This window comes from Heterodontus francisci, unplaced genomic scaffold, assembly GCF_036365525.1.
Source record: "Heterodontus francisci isolate sHetFra1 unplaced genomic scaffold, sHetFra1.hap1 HAP1_SCAFFOLD_73, whole genome shotgun sequence".
In the NCBI taxonomy this organism is placed as follows: Eukaryota; Metazoa; Chordata; class Chondrichthyes; order Heterodontiformes; family Heterodontidae; genus Heterodontus; species Heterodontus francisci.
In genome coordinates, this window is record NW_027142236.1 from 3,185,327 (window position 1) to 3,201,032 (window position 15,706).

The window sequence follows — 15,706 nt, forward strand, 5'->3', positions numbered from 1 at the left end:
GTATTCCCCTGATGGTTTAATACACACGGGACATGTTACCAGGTGAACAGTATAAGTGAGGAGAGTGAGTTCCCCTGATGCTTTAATACACACAGGACATGTCACCATGTGAACAGTATAAGTGAGGAGAGTGAGTTCCCCTGATTGTTTAATAGTGACGGGACATGTTACCAGGTGAACAGTATAAGTGTGGAGAGTGAGTTCCCCTGATGCTTTAATACACACAGGACATGTCACCATCTGAACAGTATAAGTGAGGAGAGTGAGTTCCCCTGATGCTTTAATACACACAGGACATGTCACCATGTGAACAGTATAAGTGAGGAGAGTGAGTTCCCCTGATTGTTTAATAGTGACGGGACATGTTACCAGGTGAACAGTATAAGTGAGGAGAGTGTGTTCCCCTGATTGTTTAATACACACGGGACATGTTACCAGGTGAACAGTATAAGTGAGGAGAGTGTATTCCCCTGATGGTTTAACATGCACGGGACATGTTACCAGGTGAACAGTGTAAGTGAGGAGAGAGTGTTCCCCTCATGGTTTAACACGCACGGGACATGTTACCAGGTGAACAGTATAAGTGAGGAGAGTGTGTTCCCCTGATGGTTTAACACGCACGGGACATGTTACCAGGTGAACAGTATAAGTGAGGAGAGTGTGTTCCCCTGATGCTTTAATATACACAGGACATGATACCAGGTGAACAGTATAAGTGAGGAGAGAGTGTTCCCCTCATGGTTTAACAAGCACGGGACATGATACCAGGTGAACAGTATAAGTGAGGAGAACGTGTTCCCCTGATGGTTTAATATGCACGGGACATGTTACCAGGTGAACAGTATAAGTGAGGAGAGTGAGTTCCCCTGATGGTTTAATATACACAGGACATTTAACCAAGTGAACAGAATAAGTGAGGAGAGTGTATTCCCCTGATGCTTTAATATACACAGGACATGATACCAGGTGAACAGTATAAGTGAGGAGAGTGTGTTCCCCTCATGGTTTAACACGCACGGGACATGACACCAGGTGAACAGTATAAGTGAGGAGAACGTGTTCCCCTGATGGTTTAATATGCACGGGACATGTTACCAGGTGAAAAGTATAAGTGAGGAGTGTGTGTTCCCCTGATGGTATAATATACACGGGACATGTTACCAGGTGAACAGCATAAGTGAGGAGATTGTGTTCCCCTGATGGTTTAATACACACGGGACATGTTACCAGGTGAACAGTATAAGAGAGGAGAGTGTGTTCCCCTGATTGTTTAATTCTCACGGGACATGTTACCAGGTGAACAGTATAAGTGAGGAGTGTGTGTTCCCCTGATTGTTTAATTCTCACGGGACATGTTACCAGGTGAAAAGTATAAGTGAGGAGTGTGTGTTCCCCTGATTGTTTAATTCTCACGGGACATGTTACCAGGTGAACAGTATAAGTGAGGAGAGTGTGTTCCCCTGATGGTATAATATACACGGGACATGTTACCAGGTGAACAGTATAAGAGAGGAGAGTGTGTTCCCCTGATGGTATAATATACACGGGACATGTTACCAGGTGAACAGTATAAGAGAGGAGAGTGTGTTCCCCTGATGGTATAATATACACGGGACATGTTACCAGGTGAACAGTATAAGTGAGGAGAGTGTGTTCCCCTGATGGTATAATATACACGGGACATGTTACCAGGTGAACAGTATAAGAGAGGAGAGTGTGTTCCCCTGATGGTATAATATACACGGGACATGTTACCAGGTGAACAGTTTAAGTGAGGAGAGTGTGTTCCCCTGATGGTTTAATATACACGGGACATGTTACCAGGTGAACAGTATAAGTGAGGAGAGTGTGTTCCCCTGATGATATAATATACACGGGACATGTTACCAGGTGAACAGTATAAGTGAGGAGAGTGTGTTCCCCTGATGATATAATATACACGGGACATGTTACCAGGTGAACAGTATAAGTGAGGAGAGTGTGTTCCCCTGATGGTTTAATATACATGGGACATGTTACCAGGTGAACAGTATAAGTGAGGAGAGTGTGTTCCCCTGATGGTTTAATATACACGGGACATGTTACCAGGTGAACAGTATAAGTGAAGAGTGTGTGTTCCCCTGATGATATAATATACACGGGACATGTTACCAGGTGAACAGTATAAGTGAGGAGAGTGTGTTCCCCTGATGGTTTAATATACATGGGACATGTTGCCAGGTGAACAGTATAAGTGAGGAGAGTGTGTTCCACTGATTGTTTCATACGCACGGGACATGTTACCAGGTGAACAGTAGAAGTGAGGAGAGTGAGTTCCCCTGATGGTTTAATATACACAGGACATTTAACCAAGTGAACAGTATAAGTGAGGAGAGTTTGTTCCGCTGATGGTTTAATATTCACTGGACATGTTACCAGGTGAACAGTATAAGTGAGGAGCGTGTGTTCCCCTGATGGTTTAATACGCACGGGACATGTTACCAGGTGAACAGTATAAGTGAGGAGAGTGTGTTCCACTGATGGTTTAATATACACGGGACATGTTACCAGGTGAAAAGTATAAGTGAGGAGAGTGTGTTCCCCTGATTGTTTAATTCTCACGGGACATGTAACCAGGTGAACAGTATAAGTGAGGAGAGTGTGTTCCACTGATGGTTTAATACGCACGGGACATGTTACCAGGTGAACAGTATAAGTGAGGAGAGTGTGTTCCACTGATGGTTTAATATACACGGGACATGTTACCAGGTGAAAAGTATAAGTGAGGAGAGTGTATTCCCCTGATGGTTTAATATACACGGGACATGTTACCAGGAGAACAGTATAAGTGAGGAGAGTGTGTCCCCCTGATGGTTTAATATACACGGGACATGTTACCAGGTGAAAAGTATAAGTGAGGAGAGTGTGTTCCCCTGATTGTTTAATTCTCACGGGACATGTAACCAGGTGAACAGTGTAAGTGAGGAGAGTGTTTTCCCCTGATGGATTAATACTGACGGGACATGTCACCATGTGACCAGTATAATTGAGGAGAGTGAGTTCCCCTGATGCTTTAATACACACAGGACATGTCAACAGGTGAGCAGTATAAGTGAGGAGAGAGTGTTCCCCTGATTGTTTAACACGCACGGGACATGTTACCAGGTGAACAGTATAAGTGAGGAGAGAGTGTTCCCCTGATTGTTTAACACGCACGGGACATGTTACCAGGTGAACAGTATAAGTGAGGAGAGAGTGTTCCCCTGATTGTTTAACACGCACGGGACATGTTACCAGGTGAACAGTATAAGTGAGGAGAATGTGTTCCCCTGATGGTTTAATATGCACGGGACATGTTACCTTTTGAAAAGTATAAGTGAGGAGAGTGTGTTCCAATGATGGTTTACTATACACGGGACATGTTACCAGGTGAACAGTATAAGAGAGGAGAGTGTGTTCCCCTGATGGTTTAACACGCACGGGACGTGTCACCAGGTGAACAGTATATGTGAAGAGAGTGTGTTCCCCTTATTGTTTAATACGAAATGGACATGTTACCAGGTGAACAGGATAAGTGAGGAGAGAGTGTTCCCCTGATTGTTTAACACGCACGGGACATGTTACCAGGTGAACAGTATAAGTGAGGAGAGAGTGTTCCCCTGATTGTTTAACACGCACGGGACATGTTACCAGTTGAACAGTATAAGTGAGGAGAGAGTGTTCCCCTGATTGTTTAACAGGCACGGGACATGTTACCAGGTGAACAGTATAAGTGAGGAGAGTGTGTTCCAATGATGGTTTACTATACACGGGACATGTTACCAGGTGAACAGTATAAGTGAGGAGAGTGTGTTCCCCTGATTGTTTAATATACACGGGACATGTTACCAGGTGAACAGTATAAGTGAGGAGAGTGTGTTTCCCTGATGGTTTAATATACACGGGACATGATGCCAGGTGAACAGTATAAGTGAAGAGAACGTGTTCCCCTGATGGTTTAATATGCACGGGACATGTTTCCAGGTGAACAGTATAAGTGAGGAGAGTGTGTTCCCCTGATTGTTTAATATACACGGGACATGTTACCAGGTGAACAGTATAAGTGAGGAGAGTGTGTTCCCCTGATTGTTTAATACACACGGGACATGTTACCAGGTGAACAGTATAAGTGAGGAGAATGTGTTCCCCTGATTGTTTAATACACACGGGACATGTTACCAGGTGAACAGTATAAGTGAAAAGAGTGTGTTCCCCTGATGGTTTAATATACACGGGACATGTTACCAGGTGAACAGTATATGTGAAGAGAGTGTGTTCCCCTGATTGTTTAATGCACACAGGACATGATACCAGGTGAACAGTATAAGTGAGGAGAGTGTGTTCCCCTGATGGTTTAATATACACAGGACATGTTACCAGGTGAACAGTATCTGTGAGGAGAGAGTGTTCCCCTGATGGTTTAATACGCACTGGACATGTTACCAGATGAACAGTATAAGTGAGGAGAGTGTGTTCCCCTGATTGTTTAATACGCACTGGACATGTTACCAGGTGAACAGTATAAGTGAGGAGAGTGTGTTCCCCTGATGGTTTAATATACACAGGACATGTTACCAGGTGAACAGTATAAGTGAGGAGAGTGTGTTCCACTGATTGTTTAATACACACGGGACATGTTACCAGGTGAACAGTATAAGTGAGGAGAGTGTGTTCCCCTGATTGTTTAATACGCACTTGACATTTTACCAGGAGAACAGTATAAGTGAGGAGAGCGTGTTCCCCTGATGGTTTAATATACACGGGACATGTTACCAGGTGAACAGTATAAGTGAGGAGAGTGTGTTCCCCTGATTGTTTAATTCTCACGGGACATGTTACCAGATGAGCAGTGGAAGAGAGGAGAGTGTGTTCCCCTGATGGTTTAACATGCACGGGATGTGTCACCAGGTGAAGAGTAGAAGTGAGGAGAGTGTGTTCCCCTGATGGTCTAATATACACGGGACATGTTACCAGGTGAAAAGTATATGTGAAGAGAGTGTGTTCCCCTGATGGTTTAATACGCACTGGACATGTTACCAGGTGAACAGTATAAGTGAGGAGAGTGTGTTCCACTGATGGTTTAATATACACGGGACATGTCACCAGGTGAACAGTATAAGTGAGTAGAGTGTGTTCCCCTGATTGTTTAATACACACGGAACATGTCACCAGGTGAACAGTATAAGTGAGGAGATTGTGTTCCCCTGATGGTTTAATGTACACAGGACATGATACCAGGTGAACAGCGTAAGAGAGGAGAATGTGTTTCCCTGATGGTTTAATATACACGGGACATGTTACCAGGTGACCAGTATAAGTGAGGAGAGTGTGTTCCCCTGATGGTTTAATACGCACGGGACATGTAACCAGGTGAACAGTATAAGTGAGGAGAGTGAGTTCCCCTGCTGGTTTAATACAAACAGGACATGTCACCAGGTGAACAGGATAAGTGAGGAGAGAGTGTTCCCCTGATTGTTTAACACGCACGGGACATGTTACCAGGTGAACAGTATAAGTGAGGAGAGTGAGTTCCCCTGCTGGTTTAATACAAACAGGACATGTTACCAGGTGAACAGTATAAGTGAGGAGAGTGTGTTCCCCTGATTGTTTAATATAAACAGGACATGATACCAGTTGAACAGTATAAGTGAGGAGAGTGTGTTCCCCTGATTGTTTAATACACATGGGACATGTTACCAGGTGAACAGTAGAAGTGAGGAGAGTGAGTTCCCCTGATGCTTTAATACAGTCAGGACATGTCAACAGATTAACAGTATAAGTGAGGAGAGAGTGTTCCCCTGATGGTTTAATACTGTCGGGACATTTCCCCAGGTGAACAGTATAAGTGAGGAGAGTGAGTTCCCCTGATTGTTTAATACACACAGGACATGTTACCAGGTGAACAGTATTTGTGAGGAGAGTGTGTTCCCCTGATGGTTTAATATACACGGGACATGTTACCAGGTGAACAGTATAAGTGAGGAGAGTGTTTTCCCCTGATGGATTAATACTGACGGGACATGTCACCATGTGACCAGTTTAAGGGAGGAGAGTGTGTTCCCCTGATGGTTTAATACGCACAGGACATGTGAACAGGTGAACAGTAGAAGTGAGGAGAGTGTGTTCCCCTGATTGTTTAATATGCACGGGACATGTACCCAACTGAACAGTATATGTGAGGAGAGTGTGTTCCCCTGATGGTTTAATATACACGGGACATGTTACCAGGTGAACAGGATAAGTGAGGAGAGTGTGTTCCACTGATTGTTTAATACTGACGGTACATGTTACCAGGTGAACAGTATAAGTGAGGAGAGTGTGTTCCCCTGATGCTTTAATACACACAGGACATGTTACCAGGTGAACAGTATAAGTGAGGAGAGTGTGTTCCCCTGATTGTTTAATTCTCACGGGACATGTTACCAGGTGAGCAGTATAAGAGAGGAGAGTGTGTTCCCCTGATGGTCTAATATACACGGGACATGTTACCAGGTGAACAGTATATGTGAAGAGAGTGTGTTCCCCTGATTGTTTAATATGCAATGGACATGTTACCAGGTGAACAGTATAAGTGAGGAGAGAGTGTTCCCCTGATTGTTTAACACGCACGGGACATGTTACCAGGTGAACAGTATAAGTCAGGAGAGAGTGTTCCCCTGATTGTTTAACACGCACGGGACATGTTACCAGGTGAACAGTATAAGTGAGGAGAGTGTGTTCCCCTGATTGTTTAACAGGCACGGGACATGTTACCAGGTGAACAGTATAAGTGAGGAGATTGTGTTCCACTCATGGTTTAATATACACGGGACATGTCACCAGGTGAACAGTATAAGTGAGGAGAGTGTGTTCCACTGATGGTTTAATATACACAGGACATGTTACCAGGTGAACAGTATAAGTGAGGAGATTGTGTTCCACTCATGGTTTAATATACACGGGACATGTCACCAGGTGAACAGTATAAGTGAGGAGAGTGTGTTCCACTGATGGTTTAATATACACGGGACATGTCACCAGGTGAACAGTATAAGTGAGGAGAGTGTGTTCCCCTGATTGTTTAACAGGCACGGGACATGTTACCAGGTGAACAGTATAAGTGAGGAGAGTGTGTTCCACTGATGGTTTAATATACACGGGACATGTCACCAGGTGAACAGTATAAGTGAGGAGAGTGTGTTCCCCTGATGGTTTAATATACACGGGACATGTCACCAGGTGAACAGTATAAGTGAGGAGAGTGTGTTCCACTGATGGTTTAATATACACGGGACATGTCACCAGGTGAACAGTATAAGTGAGGAGAGTGTGTTCCACTGATGGTTTAATATACACGGGACATGTCACCAGGTGAACAGTATAAGTGAGGAGAGTGTGTTCCCCTGATTGTTTAATATACACGGGACATGTTACCAGGTGATCAGCATAAGTGAGGAGAGTGTGTTCCCCTGATGGTTTAATATACATGGGACATGATACCAGGTGAACAGTATAAGTGAGGAGAGTGTGTTCCCCTGATGGTTTAATACGCACGGGACATGTTACCAGGTGAACAGCGTAAGTGAGGAGAGTGTGTTCCCCTGATGGTTTAATATACATGGGACATGATACCAGGTGAACAGTATAAGTGAGGAGAGTGTGTTCCCCTGATGGTTTAATACGCACGGGACATGTTACCAGATGAACAGTATAAGTGAGGAGAGTGTGTTCCCCTGATGGTTTAATATACACGGGACATGTGACCAGGTGATCAGTAGAAGTGAGGAGAGTGAGTTCCCCTGATGCTTTAACACAGTCAGGACATGTCAACAGATGAACAGTATTAGTGAGGAGAGTGTTTTCCCCTGATGGTTTAATACTGTCGGGACATTTCCCCAGGTGAACAGTATAAGTGAGGAGAGTGTGTTCCCCTGATTGTTTAATAATGACGGGACATGTCACCAGGTGAACATTATAAGTGAGGAGATTGTGTTCCCCTGATGGTTTAATATACACAGGACATGATACCAGGAGAACAGCATAAGTGAGGAGAATGTGTTTCCCTGATGGTTTAATATACACGGGACATGTTACTAGGTGAACAGTATAAGTGAGGAGAATGTGTTCCCCTGATGGTTTAAAATACACGGGACATGTTACCAGGTGAAATGGATAAGTGAGGAGAGTGTGTTCCCCTGATTGTTTAATACTCACGGGACATGTAACCAGGTGAACAGTATAAGTGAGGAGAGTGTGTTCCCCTGATGGCTTAACACACACGGGACGTGTCACCAGGTTAACAGTATAAGTGAGGAGAGTGTGTTCCCCTGATGGTTTAATATACATGGGACATTTTACCAGGTGAACAGTATAAGTGAGGAGAGTGTATTCCCCTGATGGTTTAATATACACGGGTCATGTTACCAGGTGAACAGTAGAAGTGAGGAGACTGAGTTCCCCTGATTGTTTAATACACACGGGACATGTCATCAGGTGAACAGTGTAAGTGAGGAGAGTGTGTTCCCCTGATGGTTTAATATACACAGGACATGATACCAGGTGAACAGTATAAGTGAGGAGAATGTGTTCCCCTGATGGTTTAATACACACAGGACATGTTACCAGGTGAACAGTAGAAGTGAAGAGAGCGTGTTCCCCTGATTGTTTAATATACATGGGACATTTTACCAGGTGAACTGTATAAGTGAGGAGAGTGTGTTCCCCTGATGGTTTAATACACACAGGACATGTTACCAGGTGAACAGTAGAAGTGAAGAGAGCGTGTTCCCCTGATTGTTTAATATACATGGGACATTTTACCAGGTGAACAGTATAAGTGAGGAGAGTGCGTTCCCCTGATGGTTTAATATACACGGGACATGTTACCAGGTGAACAGTATAAGTGAGGAGAGTGTGTTCCCCTGATGGTTTAATACACACAGGACATGTTACCAGGTGAACAGTATAAGTGAGGAGAGTGTGTTCCCCTGATGGTTTAAAATACACAGGACATGATACCAGGTGAACAGTAAAGTGAGGAGAGTGTGTTCCCCTGATGTTTTAATACTGTCGGGACATTTCCCCAGGTGAACAGTATAAGTGAGGAGAGAGAGTTCCCCTCATGGTTTAATATACACAGGACATGTTACCAGGTGAACAGTATAAGTGAGGAGAGTGTGTTCCCCTGATGGTTTAATACACACAGGACATGTTACCAGGTGAACAGTATAAGTGAGGAGAGTGTGTTCCCCTGATGGTTTAAAATACACAGGACATGATACCAGGTGAACAGTAAAGTGAGGAGAGTGTGTTCCCCTGATGTTTTAATACTGTCGGGACATTTCCCCAGGTGAACAGTATAAGTGAGGAGAGAGAGTTCCCCTCATGGTTTAACACGCACGGGAAATGTTACCAGGTGAACAGTATAAGTGAGGAGAGTGTGTTCCCCTGATGGTTTAATATACACGGGACATGTTACCAGGCAAACAGTATAAGTGAGGAGAGTGTGTTCCCCTGATGGTTTGATACTGTCGGGACATTTCCATAGGTGAACAGTATAAGTGAGGAGAGTGTGTTCCCCTGATGGTTTAATATACACAGGACATGTTACCAGGAGAGCAGTATAAGTGAGGAGAATGTGTTTCCCTGATGGTTTAATATACACGGGACATGTTACTAGGTGAAAAGTATAAGTGAGGAGAATGTGTTCCCCTGATGGTTTAAAATACACGGGACATGTTACCAGGTGAAATGTATAAGTGAGGAGAGTGTGTTCCCCTGATTGTTTAATACTCACGGGACATGTTACCAAGTGAGCAGTATAAGTGAGGAGAGTGTGTTCCCCTGATGGTTTAACACACACGGGACGTGTCACCAGGTTAACAGTATAAGTGAGGAGAGTGTGTTCCCCTGATGGTTTAATATACATGGGACATGTTACCAGGTGAACAGTATAAGTGAGGAGAGTGTGTTCCCCTGATGGTTTAACACGCACGGGACATGTTACCAGGTGAACAGTATAAGTGAGGAGAGAGTGTTCCCCTCATGGTTTAACACGCACGGGACATGTTACCAGGTGAACAGTATAAGTGAGGAGAGTGTGTTCCCCTGATGGTTTAACACGCACGGGACATGTTACCAGGTGAACAATATAAGTGAGGAGAGTGTGTTCCCCTGATGCTTTAATATACACAGGACATGATACCAGGTGAACAGTATAAGCGAGGAGAGAGTGTTCCGCTCATGGTTTAACACGCACGGGACATGTTCCCAGGTGAACAGTATAAGTGAGGAGAGTGTGTTCCCCTGATGGTTTAACACGCACGGGCCATGTTACCAGGTGAACAGTATAAGTGAGGAGAGTGTGTTCCCCTGATGCTTTAATATACACAGGTCATGATACCAGGTGAACAGTATAAGTGAGGAGAGAGTGTTCCCATCATGGTTTAACACGCACGGGACATGATACCAGGTGAACTGCATAAGTGAGGAGAACGTGTTCCCCTGATGGTTTAATATACACGGGACATGTTACCAGGTGAACAGTATAAGTGAGGAGAGTGTGTTCCACTGATTCTTTAATTCTCATGGGACATGTTACCAGGTGAACAGTATAAGTGAGGAGAGTGTGTTCCCCTGATATTTTATTACGCACTGGACATGATACCAGGTGAACAGTATAAGTGAGGAGAGTGTGTTCCCCTGATGGTTTAATACGCACGGGACATGTTACCAGGTGAACAGTATAAGTGAGGAGAGTGTGTTCCCCTGATGGTTTAATACGCACGGGACATGTTACCAGGTGAACAGTATACGTGAGGAGAGTGAGTTCCCCTGATGGTTTCATACACACGGGACATGTTACCAGGTGAACAGTATAAGTGAGGAGAGTGTGTTCCCCTGATTGTTTAATACACACAGGACATTTAACCAAGTGAACAGTATAAGTGAGTAGAGTGTGTTCCCCTGATTGTTTAATACGCACTGGACATGTTACCAGGTGAACAGTATAAGTGAGGAGAGTGTGTTCCCCTGATGGTTTAATATACAAGAAACATGATACCAGATGAACAGTATAAGTGAGGAGAACGTGTTCCCCTGATGGTTTAATATACACGGGGCATGTTACCAGATGAACAGTATATGTGAGGAGAGTGTGTTCCCCTGATTGTTTAATACGCACAGGACATTTTACCATCTGAACAGTATAAGTGAGCAGAGTGTGTTCCCCTGATGGTTTAATACACACAGGACATTTTACCAGGTGAACAGTATATGTGAAGAGAGTGTGTTCCCCTGATTGTTTAATATACACGGGACATGTAACCAAGTGAACAGTATCTGTGAGGAGAGTGTATTCCCCTGATGGTTTAATATACACGGGTCATGTTACCAGGTGAACAGTAGAAGTGAGGAGACTGAGTTCCCCTGATTGTTTAATACACACGGGACATGTCATCAGGTGAACAGTGTAAGTGAGGAGAGTGTGTTCCCCTGATGGTTTAATATACCCTGGAAATGTCACCAGGTGAACAGTAGAAGTGAGGAGAGTGAGTTCCCCTGATGGTTTAACACAGTCAGGACATGTCAACAGATGAACAGTATTAGTGAGGAGAGTGTTTTCCCCTGATGGTTTAATACTGTCGGGACATTTCCCCAGGTGAACAGTATAAGTGAGGCGAGAGAGTTCCCCTCATGGTTTAATATACACAGGACATGTTACCAGGTGAACAGTATAAGTGAGGAGAGTGTGTTCCCCTGATGGTTTAATACACACAGGACATGTTACCAGGTGAACAGTATAAGTGAGGAGAGTGTGTTCTCCTGATGGTTTAAAATACACGGGACATGTTACCAGCTGAACAGTAAAGTGAGGAGAGTGTGTTCCCCTGATGTTTTAATACTGTCGGGACATTTCCCCAGGTGAACAGTATAAGTGAGGAGAGAGAGTTCCCCTCATGGTTTAACACGCACCGGAAATGTTACCAGGTGAACAGTATAAGTGAGGAGAGTGTGTTCCCCTGATGGTTTGATACTGTCGGGACATTTCCATAGGTGAACAGTATAAGTGAGGAGAGTGTGTTCCCCTGATGGTTTAATATACACAGGACATGTTACCAGGAGAACAGTATAAGTGAGGAGAATGTGTTTCCCTGATGGTTTAATATACACGGGACATGTTACCAGGTGAAAAGTATAAGTGAGGAGAATGTGTTCCCCTGATGGTTTAAAATACACGGGACATGTTACCAGGTGAAGAGTATAAGTGAGGAGACTGAGTTCCCCTGATTGTTTAATACACACGGGACATGTCATCAGGTGAACAGTAGAAGTGAGGAGAGTGTGTTCCCCTGATGGTTTAATATACATGGGACATGTTACCAGGTGAACAGTATAAGTGAGGAGAGTGTGTTCCCCTGATGGTTTAACACACACGGGACGTGTCACCAGGTTAACAGTATAAGTGAGGAGAGTGTGTTCCCCTGATTGTTTAATATACACAGGACATGTTACCAGGTGAACAGTATAAGTGAGGAGAGTGTGTTCCCCTGATGGTTTAATATACATGGGACATGTTACCAGGTGAACAGTATAAGTGAGGAGAGTGTGTTCCCCTGATTGTTTAATATACACAGGACATGTTACCAGGTGAACAGTATAACTGAGGAGAGTGAGTTCCCCTGATTGTTTTATATACCCGGGACATGTCATCAGGTGAACAGTATAAGTGAGGAGAGTGTGTTCCCCTGATGGTTTAATATACACGGGACATGTTACCAGGTGAACAGTAGAAGTGAGGAGACTGAGTTCCCCTGATGGTTTAATACGCACGGGACATGTTACCAGGTGAACAGTAGAAGTGAGGAGAGTGTGTTCCCCTGATGGTTTAACACGCACGGGACATGTTACCAGGTGAACAGTATAAGTGAGGAGAGAGTGTTCCCCTCATGGTTTCACACGCACGGGACATGTTACCAGGTGAACAGTATAAGTGAGGAGAGTGTGTTCCCGGGATGGTTTAACACGCACGGGACATGTTACCAGGTGAACAGTATAAGTGAGGAGAGTGTGTTCCCCTGATGCTTTAATATACACAGGACATGATAGCAGGTGAACAGTATAAGTGAGGAGAGAGTGTTCCGCTCATGGTTTAACACGCACGGGACATGTTACCAGGGGAACAGTATAAGTGAGGAGAGTGTGTTCCCCTGATGGTTTAACACGCACGGGCCATGTTACCAGGTGAACAGTATAAGTGAGGAGAGTGTGTTCCCCTGATGCTTTAATATACACAGGTCATGATACCAGGTGAACAGTATAAGTGAGGAGAGAGTGTTCCCCTCATGGTTTAACACGCACGGGACATGATACCAGGTGAACAGTATAAGTGAGGAGAACGTGTTCCCCTGATGGTTTAATATGCATGGGACATGTTACCAGGTGAAAAGTATAAGTGAGGAGAGTGTCTGTTCCCCTGATTCTTTAATTCTCACGGGACATGTTACCAGGTGAACAGTATAAGTGAGGAGAGTGTGTTCCCCTGATTGTTTAATACGCACTGGACATGATACCAGGTGAACAGTATAAGTGAGGAGAGTGTGTTCCCCTGATGGTTTAATACGCACGGGACATGTTACCAGGTGAACAGTATAAGTGAGGAGAGTGTGTTCCCCTGATGGTTTAATACGCATGGGACATGTTACCAGGTGAACAGTATACGTGAGGAGAGTGTGTTCCCCTGATGGTTTAATACACACGGGACATGTTACCAGGTGAACAGTATAAGTGAGGAGAGTGTGTTCCCCTGATGGTTTAATACACACGGGACATGTTACCAGGTGAACAGTATAAGTGAGGAGAGTGTGTTCCCCTGATGGTTTAATACACACGGGACATGTTACCAGGTGAACAGTATAAGTGAGGAGAGTGTGTTCCCCTGATGGTTTAATACACACGGGACATGTTACCAGGTGAACAGTATAAGTGAGGAGAGTGTGTTCCCCTGATGGTTTAATACACACGGGACATGTTACCAGGTGAACAGTATAAGTGAGGAGAGTGTGTTCCCCTGATGGTTTAATACGCACGGGACATGTTACCAGGTGAACAGTATAAGTGAGGAGAGTGTGTTCCCCTGATGGTTTAATACACACGGGACATGTTACCAGGTGAACAGTATAAGTGAGGAGAGTGTGTTCCCCTGATGGTTTAATACACACGGGACATGTTACCAGGTGAACAGTATAAGTGAGGAGAGTGTGTTCCCCTGATGGTTTAATACGCACGGGACATGTTACCAGGTGAACAGTATAAGTGAGGAGAGTGTGTTCCCCTGATTGTTTAATACACACGGGACATGTTACCAGGTGAACAGTATACGTGAGGAGAGTGAGTTCCCCTGATGGTTTAATATACACGGGACATGTTACCAGGTGAACAGTATAAGTGAGGAGAGTGTGTTCCCCTGATTGTTTAATACACACAGGACATTTAACCAAGTGAACAGTATAAGTGAGGAGAGTGTGTTCCCCTGATTGTTTAATACGCACTGGACATGTTACCAGGTGAACAGTATAAGTGAGGAGAGTGTGTTCCCCTGATGGTTTAATATACAAGAAACATGATACCAGGTGAACAGTGTAAGTGAGGAGAGTGTGTTCCCCTGATGGTCTAATATACACGGGACATGTTACCAGGTGAACAGTATAAGTGAGGAGAGTGTGTTCCCCTGATGGTCTAATATACACGGGACATGTTACCAGGTGAACAGTATAAGTGAGGAGAGTGTGTTCCCCTGATGGTCTAATATACACGGGACATGTTACCAGGTGAACAGTGTAAGTGAGGAGAGTGTGTTCCCCTGATGGTCTAATATACACGGGACATGTTACCAGGTGAACAGTATAAGTGAGGAGAGTGTGTTCCCCTGATGGTCTAATATACACGGGACATGTTACCAGGTGAACAGTGTAAGTGAGGAGCGTGTGTTCCCCTGATTGTTTAATATACACGGGACATGTTACCAGGTGAACAGTATATGTGAAGAGAGTGTGTTCCCCTGATTGTTTAATATACACGGGACATGATACCAGGGGAACAGTATAAGTGAGGAGAGTGTGTTCCCCTGATGGTTTAATACACACGGGGCATGTTACCAGGTGAACAGTGTAAGTGAGGAGAGTGTGTTCCCCTGATAGTTTATTACACACAGGACATGTTACCAGGTGAACAGTATAAGTGAGGAGAGTGAGTTCCCCTGATTGTTTATTATAGACGGGAAATGTTACCAGGAGAACAGTATAAGTGAGGAGAGTGTGTTCCCCTGATGGTTTAATACACACAGGACATGTTACCAGATGAACAGTATAAGTGAGGAGAGTGTGTTCCCCTGATGGTTTAATATACACTGGAAATGTTGCCAGGTGAACAGTATAAGTGAGGAGAGTGTGTTCCCCTGATGGTTTAATATACACGGGACATGTTACCAGGTGAACAGTATAAGTGAGGAGAGTGTGTTCCCCTGATTGTTTAATATACATGGGAAATGTTACCAGATGAACAGTATAAGTGAGGAGAGTGTGTTCCCCTGATTGTTTAATACTGACGGGACATGTTACCAGGTGAACAGTATAAGTGAGGAGAGTGTGTTCCCCTGATTGTTTAATATACACGGGACATGTTACCAGGTGAACAGTATAAGTGAGGAGAG